General features: G+C 39.3%; 1 protein-coding gene across 1 annotated transcript in view; it reads right to left on the minus strand.

Annotated features, from left to right (window-relative positions):
• The window catches only part of ZCCHC4 (zinc finger CCHC-type containing 4), a 1,048,879-nt gene that overhangs the window by 872,582 nt on the left and 159,929 nt on the right, over positions 1 to 16,368 (minus strand). The window lies entirely within an intron of this gene.

A 16,368-nucleotide genomic window follows, 5' to 3' on the forward strand; every position in this document is an offset into this window, starting at 1 on the left:
GGGTTCAGTCCTGGGACCGCTCTTGTTTGGCATCTACTTCTCTGAAGTACAGGCCAACACTAAGGGACTCTGGTTAACAAAGTTCACAGATGACTGCAAACTGGGAGCCATTACTGAATCCCCAAATGATGTGGATACTCTACAAAAGGGCCTTACAGAAACAGATGCTTGGTGCCAGAGCCATGGGCTCAAGCTCAATGCCAAGAAATGTATAGTTATCCCCTTTGGGAAAAAACATGTATCCGTGAATTACCATATAGGTGGCAGTACACTAAACAACGAAAGTGTGATAAGAGACTTAGGGACACAGGTGGACAGTGGTCTCACCTTCAATAACCACATCGCCACAACAGTCAGGAAATCCTTCTATGTGGCACACCTCATCACTAAGGGCTTTTCATCCAGAAAAAAGGAGGTCATTGTCCCACTGTACTCATCCTTCATTAGACCCATTATAGAATACAATGCTCCATTTGGTATGTACCTCTCAAGACATCTGCAACAACTGGAAAGGCCGCAGAAATACCTCACTAAAAGAATCACAGGCCTAAAGTAGATGCCCTACGCTGACCGCCTTAAAAAACTCCAGCTATATTCTATCACATATCGTCTACTCAGAGGCGATCTCTGCTTAACCTACAAGGCCATGTCAAACCCAGAGCTGTTGGACATGCTACACTTAAAGAAATCACAATCCTTCAGAGCCACACGCTGATCTAAACCTTGTCATCACAATAAACAAAACATGCTGGAGGGATAGGTTCCTGACCCAGAGACTCCCCAGACTCTGGAATAGATTGCCCATACATGTCAAGCAGAGTGCCTCTTTGGCCCTCTTCAAAAGGAACCTTGACGATTGGATGGGAGAAAAGAAATTCACCCCGGGGATCACGTCAGTCGCCCTGCTAGACAGGTGTCCAGGGAAGTAAATAGTGTGGGAAGAAATAGCCAGGGAACTGTTACGGCTAGGCTTGTATAGGCCCTAGGGCTGATAACCTAGTACCAACCTATGAACCTCTAAATTACTAGAAGCCATCTCTTGAACAGCTTTTTGCTGAACAGCTTCAGGATCCCTCCTTGCCAGTTTTTTTCCCTTCACATTTCTATTTGACTTTCTTACACATTCCTCAAATATCTTCTTTGATGGTATCCAGGCAATGTACTTACAAGCCAGTAACTGAATTTTACCCAAATAACAGCTTCAATGGCACTCCTTTTTCACAGTTTCTGTTTTCACACTGCGAGAGTTGAAATTAACCTGTTGATCAGTGTGCATCCATCTTGGAATGTGATCATGTCTTTCTTCTTTATCACCCTCTGTTAGACTAAAGCTGAGTTAAGTACAGACTCCTGAAACTTCAACATGCAAGTTTGGCAGTTAGAGGTCCTAAAGGCCAGGGTAGCAGGAGGGGAAATCTATATTAGATCAGAGAAAACATTTTCAGTGAAAGGCTCTTTGCCAAACACTCACTGTCAAAACCTTGCTCCATCACATGGTTGTTTCAGTGAATTTTTTAGTGGGGGGGGAGCTTGGCCATCACTAGGAATTTGCCCTTTCCCCACTGTAGTGCAATCTCGAAGTCTGTATATTTAGTTGGGGGGGCAAAACCCCCCACTTTGCAGAGTATTCAATTTTGTGAAGTTTTACACTGGCCAAGCGTTTTTCCCCCTAGGAAAAAAATTCCTGAAACAGTCATTCGACAGAGCAAAGTTTTGACAATGAGCGTTTGGCAAAGAGCCATTTGCTAAGTTTTTTTGATGATCTAATATAGACCCAAAGGAGGATATGTCTTCTTCCCAAAACAGTCAACCACCCTGCTCTTCCTGTCACTGAAAACAAGATTCCTAGATGGAGCTGAAGAGGTTTCTTTGCCAGAATCCAGGCATACCAAAGGTGAATCATTTGAGAGGTTCCTGTTAAAATAAATAGTCAGGCATTCCTAGCAGCATGGAGTAGAAAATACAGTTCCACTGCTGCACTAACAAATTCATCTTCCAGTACTTCTAAAACTGAAGGTACAGCAAATGGATTAGGCTGAGTCAGGCCCACAATTTCACTCTATCTTAACTAGGCCTGTTCAAAATCCTTTACCTCCTATTTAGAAGCTTATGTGAAGGGATTCTTCAAATGAGACATCTTCTGATGGAGGAACAGGGGACCGAATGTCTTCAGTGTCAGACTCTAGTAAGAGAGGGGAGACATATGGTTCTTATAACTCTGAATTGGGGGGAGGGGTCTGAATCTTGCTCCAGATACTGCCGTGGGGTAGGTTCAACTCCCCCCTTTTAGGAGTGCCTGACTACACCAATTTCCAAAGCAAAATTTAAAAAATTCACAAAACCCTGAGCCAGACAGGAAAGATCCTGGGACATAACTTGATTAGTGGAGTGGCATACAGTAACACCCATCCTAGCTTGAAATACGATGGTAGTCCATTTTAGTTTGAACATCTTGGGCAACAGCTTCACAGGGGAAAATGCCTTACCAGTTTCATTTCACAGACATCTACCCAATACCTCTATTCAGTCTCTGCTGATGTCCTCGTGAACTAGTAACTGGACAGCTCTCTCTCCTTCTCAAATAATAGTATTAATGTCAGTCTTAGAGGCTTCAGAATGGCCTCTGGACTGCTCAACAGCACCAAAGATTTGGCCCACTAGGATATGCAAGTGTCCAACAGTACGGCAGCCTGCAAAGGGGTTATGGCAGACACAGTCTTCACCAGTAACAAATTCCGAGTATAGGACATGTGAATGGGCCTCATTAACATCAGTGTTGTCAAGCCTAAAGAAACATTTGCATTCTGAAAGGATGCCATTAGTTTCCTTTTACTTCTTCTAAGGAGCTTCTTAAAATGCTTATGCTTCAACTATTGGCTAATGGAGACCTCAGAGAATGTCGTGCTGGACAAGGACCAAGCAAGCAGCTTCCTTTATGTTAGCCAATTACAGAAAGATTCTGCATTACTCTGAATTTTCTTCAGGTTAACTTCAGCACAATGTGGACAACTGCCCAGGTCATGCGCAATTCTTAGCTAAACAAGAATAAGAATGATAATTCTTATGTGGGACATGCTTTCCATACTAAAAGCAATTATTAGCCTTTTCAAAGTCTCTAAAGGCCAGTTAAAAGCAATAAGGAAGATAAAGGCTGATCTAGTGGAGGAGAGGAAAGAATCTCTTACTAAAGCCCAGGTAACCAAAGTTCAGTTAGCACCTTGGACACTTGACAGACAGGATGGATATACTTATCCTGGGAGGGTAGAAACTTTAAAAAACAAACCGGTCGCCACCCAGCAAAGAGGTCCAAACTGCAATAGATCAACGTCAACACCAACTCCAAAGGAACTTGGAAATAATCCAAATTGTGTAAAACGATATAAAAAAAATTTATATCAGCAAAGCTTTTGATAGAACTTTTTCTCAACTCTTTTGTGACACCCGTGCCCTGGCCCAGCAATCAAGGAGCCTCAATCCTCACCACTAACATCAGAGAGGGCTTCTCATATATGAGGAAAGGATAACAAATACACACAGTAAAGTGCAATTTCCCTTAAGAGAACACAGAGATCACTGTCAGTCCGGGGCTGGTTGCTCCCTTGCTATCCAGGTCCCCAATAAGACTCCCCACTGGCACAGCTATAGGGTCCAGATCTCAGCCTAGCTGGGCAAGCTAAAATCTCCAGCACCCTCTCTGTCCAACCAGTGCTTCGTGTCCCTGCCCAAGTAGCTGACATACACGCACACTTTGAGATCAGAAGTTATACAACCACATAGACACTTCTGGGGAAGGCTGGCACAGGTTCTCCAGCTGTGCCCCTTTTACCCAGACTATACGGTAGTACCGGCTGCCACCACCCAGCTAATATTATCAGCTACCCAAAGGCCCTTAAAAGGGTGTCCAATTATTACTGTGCAATATTATTATCCAATTAGTAGATGTGACTAAACAGTCTCAAGGCTTATTAGAGTGACCTGGTACAGGATCCTTATATACATGCAATGTACTCTTAGAGCTTAACTTATCTCCGCCCAAAACCAGCCACAGTTAAAAAGTTTTAAAATATTTAATAATAAATAATTAAAACCACAAGACAACACTTTCTACTACACAGTCAGTGCTGGTCAAGAGTTCCAAGATCACACAGAAATACTTAAAATAATCTAGTAGTAAAGTTCTGACATCACAGAAAAACACAAGTCTAAACTTTCTAATTTCTAGCTCTCTAAAAGAAAACACAAGTCTAAGATAACTTACATAAGAAAACAGGCAGAGTGCTGATAAGTTGGATATCAAGACAAAAATGCTCAATCTCTGGTTCTCACTGTTTAAATTGAAACTGCAGTTCTGCTAAAACATTAACATCATTTCACACTTTCCTGGCGTTCCCAGGTTGACAGAAACTGCATTTACATTCTTTTACACTTAGAGCAATAAAGGACATTCCACATGTAAATTCTGGTCATTAACTTTAGCCTTAAAACAATATGCAGAAAGCCTTCATCTAGCTGGATTGGAGCTGACTTTAGATCAAAGGGTCACAACATGCTTTTACTGGGTGAGTAGAGAGCACTGTTGCCACATTTTTGTAACAGCATTTTTTTCATTTAAGACAACAAGTCTGTGATTCACATTCATATTTACAAATGATAGAATTATGTATAAAATTTTATCTGGCTAGGCTGGCAGCCTTCACCCATCTCTACCAGTCTTCACACCTTTCAACAATTTAAAAAACATTCATCCTTTTATACATCACAGGTAAAATGTAACCAAATGCAGCCATAATAAACTGTTTTAATTAATATACTAATCTAATTAAATACAACCACTAAATAAATTCACTACATACAAAGGAACCTATTCTTTTAAACAGGTTTTATACTCATCGTTTCATTCAGACCTGGATGGGAATCTGCATGAAAATAATTTACACATTTATACTCAATACATTCTGTATTTAAAATTATGGCCCCCAAGATTTCAGTTAACCATTTTAATTACCATAAATGTAAAACTACATGTTTCTTGCATATTCATAACATGCTTAGCTAGGGCATTACTTTCTACTCTCCTAAGCATGTCAGAGAGATGTTCTGCAGCATCCCTACAGTATCATTCTCCCAGGGAAGATCTGACCACAAAGCGGTCACTTTCAAAGTCACCATCTCTCCCAACACCCCTCTAGCTAGGATCAGACATAAAAACTTCTCCAAAGCTGATTACAGCCTCCTGAGGAATGGTATAAACAACGTCACAGCCCCCTTCCCCTCTGTACAAACTAGCACCAATATCCAAAACTGCACCAAAGTACTATATGAACATTTATATAGATGCATGGAATCAGGAATACTTGACAAGACTAAATCATCCTCCACAAGGAAGAATAAACCTGCCTGGTAGACATCTGCAATAAATAAACTCTATAACAAAAGGAAAAAATTGCTGTCCAAGACCAAGAAGGAGAAGGTTCCCAATTGGAAGCAATGTCGCCTTAGCCTGAATAAGCAAATAAGAGCAGTAGTGAAATCCTCCAAAGCATACTTCATGTCCAAACTGGCCACATCTACTAGAGACAACCATAAGGCCTTCTTCACATATGTCCGCAACCTCAAAAGAAGCAATCAGATCTGTTCAGAACTGGTGGTCAAGGACACCACATATACAAATGTCATAGATATAGCAAACTTGCTAGCTGACAGATTCAGCAAAAACTTTACCCATCTGTCCCCCCATCAGTAAATCAGGAGATCCCCAGTACCTGCCCCCTTCCCCTTATATCTAGAAAACAGGTCATCACTGCTTTCTCAAAGGCAAAAAATACAGCCTCCATGGGACTCAATAACATCCCAGGCTGCATCCTATGTGAACTCAGGCAGTAACACCATTAGGCACCCTATTTAACCAAAGCCTGAGTACTGGCTTCATCCCAGCTGAGTGGAGGAAAGCCACCGTCATCCCTTCACACAAAGGTGGAGCGTCCACTCAACTGGGAAATTATAGACACATCAGCCTAACTAGCCTGATCTGCAAGGCCATGGAACGGATCACGGACCTCATTAACAAGGACATTGGCAACCTCCAAACACTTGATCCCTCACAGTTTGGCTTTGTCAAGGGGAGGTTGCGTCTACTAAATTTGGTCGACTTCTTTGAGACAGTCACCAAAGCCATGGATGAGGGGAACACTGTGCACACTGCCTACCTTGACCTGGCTAAAGCCTCTGACACTATTCCCCACTTAGGCATAATAGATAAACTCTCTCAATTAGGCATCAATTCATATGTTACCAGATGAGTAGCAAACTGGCTCACTGATAGAACCCACATAGTCAAAATAGGGGAAGCTACCTCAAGCAGTAGACCCGTAACAATGGGTGTACCCCAGGGTTTGGTTTTGGGGCCTCTGTTATTTGGGATATACTTTTCTGAGGTGCAGGCCAAAACCAGTGGGCTATGACATCCTCCAAGAGGGTCTCACTCAGACAAATGACTGGTGCCAGAAACATGGCCTCAAGCTGAATACCAAAAAAATGCATCATTATCCCCTTTGGGAACAGTGATGTCCCCAAAAATGATCACATTAATAACAACGTCCTAAGCACTCAATCAGTTGTGAGGGATTTGGGCACCCAGGTTGATAGCAACCTGACTTTTGATCACCATGCTTCTTCCGTGGTACAGAAAGCCTTCTACATGGCCCACCTCATAAGTAAGAGTATCTCATCCAGGAACAAGGATGCCATAGCATCCCTGTATTCTTCCCTTATAAGGCCTATTACTGAGTACAACACAGCTTTCAGTATGTAACTCACAAAGCACATGCAGCAGCTGGAGAGACCACAGTGGTTCCTCACCAGGGAGAATCCAGGGCCTCAAACATCTACCATACACAGATAGGCTAAAACCTTATCCCTCTACACAGTTTCATACAGACTCCTCAAAGGTGACCTCTGTCTGGCATACAAGGCAATCATGGGCCACCTTGATGGGACTACTGCATATCTGCAAGTCAAGCTCCACTCGGGTAACCCACACATGTGGCCTCAAACTGGTCTGTGACATCAACAGGACTTGTTGGTGAGACAGATTTGTGTCCCAGAGTCTCCCTCATCTATGGAACAGACTCTCTCGCCACATCAAGCAGAGTACATATTTACTAATTTTTAAGCGCAACCCGGATAACTTGATGGAAAATAAAAAATATACCCCAGAGATTCCACCTATGTCCCTGCTGGACAGGTGCATTGGGTGCTGATTTGTCTAAACATGGGCTAAACTCTTGGCTAGGCTTATAAAGGCCCCAGGGCCAATAGCCTAGTAACCTCCTATGACACTCGATCCTATGATCCTTTAGCATCCTGTTAGTTTTCCCTACATAAAAAGAGAGACATTTTTCACAGGTAGCCAAATAAATAACATTTTTAGTTTTACATTTAGCAAAATTCTAACAATGTTTTTTTTTCTTAATAGGATGTTCAAATTCATTATTTTTATTAATATATTTACAAAATTGGCAGGCATAACCTGGAAATGTACCCCTAACTACTATATTTATCTTAGGTTGTATGTTCACATATTTAAAACAAGGTTGTTCCTCTCACATTCTTTCCTCTTTTATATACATTTGGTTGTTGTCATTATAACTCCTTCCACTACATCAGAAGAACATACAATAGACCACTTTTCTCTAATTATACTTTTAATTTTACTAGTATGTCTTTTACACATAATACAATATCTTAATCTAGGATGAAAATTTACTAATGAATCTATTTGTCTATCATTAACATCTGGTTTAGAGAACTATGGTACAGCTATACCATTTCTTTCATCCAGCACCTTTGTTCTATTTAACACTTCCAGATTATAACCTCTATCATGACATTCAGAGTACATTTCATTAATCTGTCTAAGGCAATCATCTCTATTAGTATTCAACCTACTTGCTCTCAAAAACTGGCTACGAATGGGACTTCCAACATGGCTGCACAATGAGTAACTGCTTAATTCTAGTTCTCCCGGTGTGAAAGCAGAAACTCAGCAGAGAAGGCCAGTAGACTTGTGTTTATGGGTAAATTTCAGTAACTGGCTAGTAAGTGTACTGCCTGGATGCCAGAAAAAAAGAAATACAGAGGACATGGAAAAATAACAGTTACAAAAGTGAGGAAGAAGCACTGACTGCAGAAAATTCTCCAGCTGTTCAGCAGAAAGCAACTCAGCCCACCAGACATGAATTCTAGTAATCTACAGGAAAATATAAGATAGCTGCACACAGACCTGGTTAAAATAATAAATGAAACACTGATGGATTATATCAACACAAACAAAAAGAGGCTGGTAAAAATGAAAGAAGCTTTAAACAAATAGTCAGATGAGGTGATAAAGCTGCAAAAATCAGATGAAGAAATGAATAAAAGGTTGGCTGAATATGAGACTGCCCAGGAAGAGATGTTTCAAAAAATAATAAAATTAGAGGACAGAGCATGTTGGGAAAACCTGAGATTTTCAGCTATACCAGAGAAGCTGGAAGGAACAGACTGCATTAATTTTATGAAAATACAAATAAGCAACTGGACTTGTATTCCACAGTAGGAGTTGTTAGTTGAAAGGGCACACTGTGTGCATGCTCCAAATCTGGCTATGAGAAGGCAATCTTACCAGCAGGAAGAGTTGATTTTGACAAAACTGTGGCAGAAGGACAAAGAAGTAAAAGTGGGAGACAGCAGAGCTTTTAGAAAGAATGACTACTCATTGTACACCAGGCAGAAGAGAGGCAAATTTATTCCACTAGTCAGGGAATGTCGAAATGCAGGTGTGAGATTCAAACTGCTATACCCAGCTGTCTTCAAAGTATTCTTCCCTGGAGGGACAAAATCATTTTTTGATACAGTGCATGCTGAGGAGGAAATACAAAAAATTGTCCAACAAAAAGTGAGCTGTGAAACAAACATATTCCGCTTCTTGTTCTTGGTAATAGAGATCACAGATAGACTATATCTGTGAAACTTTTTCCAGTATTTCTCTGGAAACTGGAGTGAAAGACGAGAGCATGAGAGTTGACTAGCAGCATTGAGGGTAAGTTGGAAATGAAGCGGAGACAGGATTTGGGAGATCAAGATGAACAGTAATAAAACCAGTAACTTAATGTGGGTTTACAATGCAAAAATATGTGTGAATATGACACAAGAAAATTTGGAAATATTGGACTTTTTCAGAATTTGGACTTGTTGGGGGACTCTAAAGCATATGCCCTACTTCATGTCATTAATGTTAAAAAATGCTATGGGGAGGGGAAGAGGAGGGAGAAAGTTAACTGAAAGTAAAGAAATGTTTTTCTTACTAGCACTATTTTTGTGGTGTATGGTTTTGTCTGCATGCTATAAAGTTTTCTTATTTGTTTTTAAGTGTAATGGAGATTGTAAACAGGTGCTGCCATTTTTTTCTCCCTTCTCTCTTTCATCTTATTCAGTTTCACGAAATGTAGGCAATGCAATGGGAAAAGAAGCCTGGTTAAAAGAGCATGACAAAAGAAAAAATAATGTGCTTTTTCCTCATTCCTGCATGGGGAAATGGCTGGATTAAGGACCTTATATTGATTTAGTAACAGATTTTAAGAGTAAGAAAGTAAATGAAAAAGAATATTGAATGCGGTGGTGGTGCTGCTGTAGCGTTGTCGCCTCACAGTATGACGTTGTCCTGTTCAATTCTCAGCTAAAGCATCTTCTGTGCGGAGACATGTGTGAATGGGCGTACCTTTGTTGAAGGTTGTGCGTCAGAGCTGGCAACTCGGTACGTAAAAAATCTACTGCCAATCATTAGCGGACCAGAGTTCCGCTGTGGTGACCCCTAACCGGGAAAAGCCGAAAGATACAACATGAGGCTTTTTTTCTAGCAAATCTACACATATGCCCAGTAGCAATTCTGCAGCTAGTCTTCATGTTTCCATGGAGACAATCTGATAAAGAGAAACTGGCTACAGACTGGTGGAGAGTGATTGGCTGAAGAAAAAAGAAACTGAGTGGAGATATTGGCTACGACATAATGTTCTCTGAAAGCATTCAGGGGTTCTCCCAGCTGGGAGAGCTATAAAGAAAAAAGACAAAAACAATTAGCACTTAGTAGAAGCACAGGCTGCACCATGCATAATAGCCATACCTCTCAACCTGGAAACATCAAAAATCTGGACAAGGGCCATGAAAAATAGGTACAAATTTGTATGCTGATTAACATCTAATTTGCATACATAATTATGTAACCCCATCCACTCCAATGGAATTGTGGGATACCAACTTTCGAATGCAAATTGAAGAACAGACAACCAAAACATGGCACCAGAGTCCCCCCTGCAGCCATTCCAGTGTCCTGTTACCTGGCTATTTTGCACCATTTACCACAAGCACTACTAATGTATGCATACTGCTTTACTTCTACAATGATTTGAATTTTATTTTTACATTTTACAGCACAACAATGCAGAAACACTAAAAGACATCATCTGGTAAACAAAGCAATACTGTCTCACAATGAAAATAGGCTTGACATTAAACTTTGCCCTTGAAACTCACATTCATTGAAACCCACACACACCACATCCAAAGAAAATGCATCTGGCCAGTGGTGGATAAAGATTACCTTTGGGCTGTTTTCAAATCATTGGCCCCTTGCACACAAAACAAGAAACATATATGTGTTCTTTTCTTTATACACCTTCCTGACTTTATTAAATTATATTCCTTGTATAATACAACACACATGTTAGAGTGTATTTTAAATTTATTGTTTGAACATTTTACCAGTAATCTGTACTGTAGGCAATGAAACAAAACACATGAACCAATAATGACAAAACTGCCCAATTCAGAACTTTTCCATCATAAAAGTCTGCTTCCACACCCACACTATAAATAGAATGACAGTAGTGTAAGCCATAGGCATCTTGCACAGCGTCTCGCACTTATTTTCAATTTCATTTTTTTTGGGGGGGGGACAAAAGGTCAAAAACCAGGGACACATTTTAAACATTGCTTGTATAATTTTGTAAAGTTGCTAGAATAAAATGCTGTGCTACCATCATGCATTTCACTGGCAGGTTTTGAACCCAGGACTCTATGCACTACATTCAGAACAGCATACCACTATCCCAAATGAGCAGCTGCCTGAAAAATAGGAAGACTGAAACTTAATAGCCATCATTTAGTGAATTCATTTCTCACTTCTCAACATAGCTCTTAACCTCAACACAAAAAACATGGACAAACAACAAAGTCAATAATGGGGGAATACAAATTCAGTTCTCACTTCTCACTCACCATATCTCTGAACTGTTAGCACAAAAACAATAATAGGGGAATACAAATTGCGTGCTCACTTCTTATCATAGCTCTAAACTCTTAGCACAAAAAAAATGTTCTTACTTCTCATCATAGCTCTCTGAACTCTTAGTACAAAAAAAAAATCTGGACAAAGCTCAGAACATAACTTTCAATTAGAGAAAAAGCTCTCAACTCACTCAGAAATGGTGGTGGCTAGGGATAGTAGGCTCTTTTTACCCTGTACTAAAGGTACAGGGTTTGAGCCTGAATACCTCTAGCCACCAAGTGTATTATATGGGGGCATTTTCACACACATATACACACACTAATATGGGGGCATTTTCACACACACACACACACACACACACACACACACACACACACACACACACACACACCATTAATCCCGGTGAACTGCTGTTGCCGCCATCCATTTATCCTGGTGAATCAGAACTGTTGCCGCCATTAATCCCGGCTCGAATTCCTGCCATACCTCTCAACCTCTTAGAGCAAAAAAATCTGGACAAAGTCATACATAATGGGGGGACAAATGCCCAAAATTAGGGACAATTTTTAGATATTGCTCTTACAAACTTAGAAATTGAAAGGATAATAGGTTTTGGGTTAGCATGAATTTTCAGAAGGGTATGAAGTCTGAAACTCAAATGCCCATCATTATTTTTTTACTTTTATCTTTAATAACTTGCCAGTGAAAATGTTATGAAAAATCGACCAAAAATATGAGGCAAAAATCTGGACGGTCTGCGAAATTTTGTACTATTGAGAGATATTCTTAACTATCACAATTCATGAAGTACGTCATTTAAATTTAGCTTTAAAAAACAAAAGAAAAATATGATTGATAAATTAAGAAAGCAATACACTGAGGTACCTCTGAATGCACAAAGTCTAACAAGTTTATACCATTAGGATAGGCCACAGACATTAAGGTAAGGTGTTTGAAGCTAGTGTTTCATACTTCCACTTGCTACTTCCATCTCATGTCATTCAAGTATTTGATTTATGGGCATTCACTTTTACTAATAATATCTCCCCATCTGCTCCACCAGGAAAGAAACTTGCATAACTTTCTTGAGAAGATGAACTTAAAGTCTCTAAAACTGCTCTTTTAAGACTTTTCAGAAAATCATGAAAAGAGTGCCCGTTGTGATTGGGTAGGTACAAAACTAATACCCTAGAAAGAAACAGTGTTTATATCAATCAATAAATGAACTGCCATAGTTTGATTTAGATTTGTAAACGTGATGTACTCATGTAAAACAAAACTAAACCTTACTACGGGTAAACTAGAAAACATTAATGCATCTGAAGAATTTCAAATCCTGCTTTCTAATCTGGCGTGAAACACAATGAACGACTAAGCGCAATAATACCTTCAACTGCACCTTCATTCTGCTAACTCACTTTACAGAGATGTCTAATTAGAACGGTGTGTACCTTACGAATTAGCAATAAAGCGAGCATCGGAAACTACCATACTTCATATCGTAATTAGGCAGATTTTTTTAAGATAATGTCCCGACAGTCCAGGTATGCTTTGATACACTTCCAGATAGTTGGTTGTTTCCCCATTCATGGGTAGTTCAGTCTCTCACAAGCATGTAGAGATAACACCCATTTCAGCCAGCCGGAAATGATGATGTGAGCTCCTTGAGCTCAATTCCGACTGGCTGGTAGCCTGGCGGAGCTGACGTCATTGCGCACGTGATGACGTCAGCTCTGACAGCAAGAAAATTTTAAAAATGCAAAGAAAAATCGGAAATGAAGGGGTGCCACTCGGGAATTGTGGCACCCCTTCATTTGGACCCCAAAACTCGGTAAAAACTGAGTAATTCAGAACGGTTGGGAAGTCTGATAATAGCATGTTTAACCTTTTTTTAGGTTAACTCTAGGCTGTAAGTGTGGTTGCAAGTTTGGGACTTTTTTTCCTATTAGGAGGGTAAAACTTCAGTATTTAAAGATATATATAGTTTTGTGTGTTAGTATTAAGTTCATGGGTTTTAAGGGTATATGGTGCGTTTTTTTTTTTTTTTGTTTGAGGGCTTTCAATAAATCAAAACGTTTTGTAAGATGTGACATAGGCTCAAATGGATACAACAAGAAACAAGTGTATAAAAGTTCAACCTGTCAAACAGAGCATGCATGTAACACAAAAGCTGGAACTAGACATTTAACAAAAAAGGTGTTATACATAAAAGGTGGAAATAATTTTTTAATGCAATGATCCTTTCTGTAATGTCTTTAAATGTCAATGGTTTCACAGATAAATACAAAAAAGAAAGAGTAGTGAGCTATATTAAAAGAAATGTAGGGTGCAAATAGCTATGTTACAGGACAAACACTTAGAACTGAACAAGTGAATTTGATAAAGAAAGGTTTTCAGGATGGTTATTCAGCGTAATACCTGGGGCAAAGGAAAAGCTTAGCATTTATATTAATTGCAAGAGGCGCTCCAATAGTGACAGAAGAGGATAAAAAAGATAACAGTGTCAGATTTGTAGTACAAAGGGGCTACTGGCAAGGGAGGAGGATTACACTGGCATGTATTTATATTCCACCTAAAACTGCTATAATGGAGCTTAAGAAAATTCTGGGAAAAATAATCAGTTTTCAGAAAGGGATATTATTTATAGGTGGGTGCTGGAATGTAATTTTCAACAGTGAAGATGTGCCTGGGGGGCCCAGAAAGAAAAGTATAACAAAGCAAGGTAGATTTTTTTTAAGAAATTTATGAAAATATTTGGCATGGAAGATGTGAATTCTGTAATAGTAGTTCAGAGTGAATTTACATATTATTCCCCAAGATATAAAACCTGGACTAGGCTAGACAGAATTACATTTCACAGGAACATGTGCATTTAATTGAAGGTCTTGATATGCACCCAGTAACTACTTCAGATCATGCGCCAATAATAATTCAAATAAAAAACACAGGGCAATGAAATCAAAATGAGACACTGGAACTTTCCCACTTATCTGTTGAAAAGAAAGGAATTTAAGGAATGGGTAACACAGATTATTCAGGAGCTATTAGGATAGAAATTTCTTCTGAAAATATAGCTAGGGAGTGGGATAAAATTAAGGTGGAATTTAAAAATAGGATAGAAATAAAAGAAAGGGAGGTACGGTTAAGAAGTAACAATAATTATTTAGAGAGACTGACAAAGTATTGCAGTTCAGGGGGAATCTCACAAAACAAGAGGAGGATCAACTACAGAATGCTAAGCAGAAAATAAGATATTACCTCGATAATATGCACAGGTTTCTAAAGATTGCTGTTAAACAATTGTTTTTGTGATAACAGTAGAGCACAAAAACTTTTAGCACAAATGACTCAGGCAACAGAAAGTAGAAAGGGCTGTCACCAATCTTAGGGAGCCTATAACAAGGAAGGTAATGAGATCCTGTAGAGGTATAAGCAATATTTTGGAAATTCTATGAAAGTCTGTAAAAAGCAGAGAAATATGGAAATCAAGAAAAGATACAAATGGAAATGTTTATGGAGGAATTAAATATGTCAAAGTTAGAGGTAGAGGAAGGATAGGAGGACAAAAATTGTAATGTATAACCAATCTACAGGAAAGTCCCCAGGAATTGATGGTATTCCTGTAGAAGTTTGGAAGCCAGGATGGAAAAAAACTGATAAAGATCTGGAAGGTTTTGTTTAACAGTATTTTAAGGAGGAGAAGAAGTACCAACATGCTGGAAGAAAGCAGTGGTAGCTGTAATACCTAAAGAGGGTAAAGATCCATCAGACACAGCTTCATACAGGCCCATTTTAATAATAAACCATGATTATAAAGTGTTCATGTTTATAATAGCTAAAACAATGACAAAAGTAATGCCAAAATTGAAAGATATGGATCAATGTGGTTTTGTGGAGGGGAGGCAAACATTTGACATTAACAAAACACTGATGATCCAGAAGGAAGCAGAATGTAAGAAGATACCATTGTTGTTGGTGGGTAGTGATGCAGAGAAAGCATTTGACACAGTAAGGTGAGACTTTATGTGCAGGCAATGGAAGCATTTTCATTTCCTGAAAAAAAATATAAGGTTTGATTAGGAGGATATATTATGGATCGGAGGCAAAAATTAAAGTGGGTGGGGTCCTCTCTGATAATTTCTGCTTGAGCAGAGGAATCAGGCAAGGGTGTCCTCTTTCCCTTTGTTATTTGCATTATATTTAGAACCACTGGCAAAGAAAATAAGGAACTCAGAAATTCAAGGATATAATTGGTATGGCAGTCAAGAAAAGCTGGCAATATCTGCAGATGATATTATTTATACCTGATAAAACCAGAAACAGACATTACAGTGTGGTGGAACATTTTGGGACAGTTTCAAATCTTTTCAGCATACAAAATTAATGAAGCTAAAACAAACGGCAATAGCGGTAAGTTATGTACCCACACACAAATTGGCTCAGCAGTATCAGTATTTTTTGGGACATGATAAAATTAAATTTTTAGGAGTATGGATTAAAACTGATTTTGATGTTGTAGCAAAGGATATATGGGAAGAGACTAAACAAAAGATAGTACAAAAACTGAGAAAATGGAAGCTTTGTTATATGGATATGGATAGTAAGACACAAGCAGTCAAAATATTTTTTGTCCCTTTAGTCTTATACACAGGTCAGGCACATTTTTATCAACCAGAGAAGAAGTTGTGGATAGCAATTAATAAAAAGCTGAAGGACTTTACCTGGGAGGGGAAGATGGCAAGAGACAACTGGGATAAGCCGATTCTTCCAGTAGAACAGGGTGGATTAGGATTACCCAATTTGAAGGGGTATTTCGGAGTTAAACAGTTTAGGCTCCTATGCATAGCACAAGCAGAAAACTATAATTCAAAGTGGAAAGGAATGATGTTGAAACAGGGGGAAAGCTCAAGAAACAAGGAGAGACTGGGATTTTGGATAAGGGCCTTGAAGGAGAATAACAATCATACAGAATATCATATCCATAAAGTAGTAGAGAGTATTCCAAGAGCTAAGCCAACATGGGAACTGAAAGGAGATTCTGCCGA

Source organism: Protopterus annectens, chromosome 2.part1 (assembly GCF_019279795.1).
Source record: "Protopterus annectens isolate FY-2018-M chromosome 2.part1, PAN1.0, whole genome shotgun sequence".
Classification (NCBI taxonomy): domain Eukaryota; kingdom Metazoa; phylum Chordata; order Ceratodontiformes; family Protopteridae; genus Protopterus; species Protopterus annectens.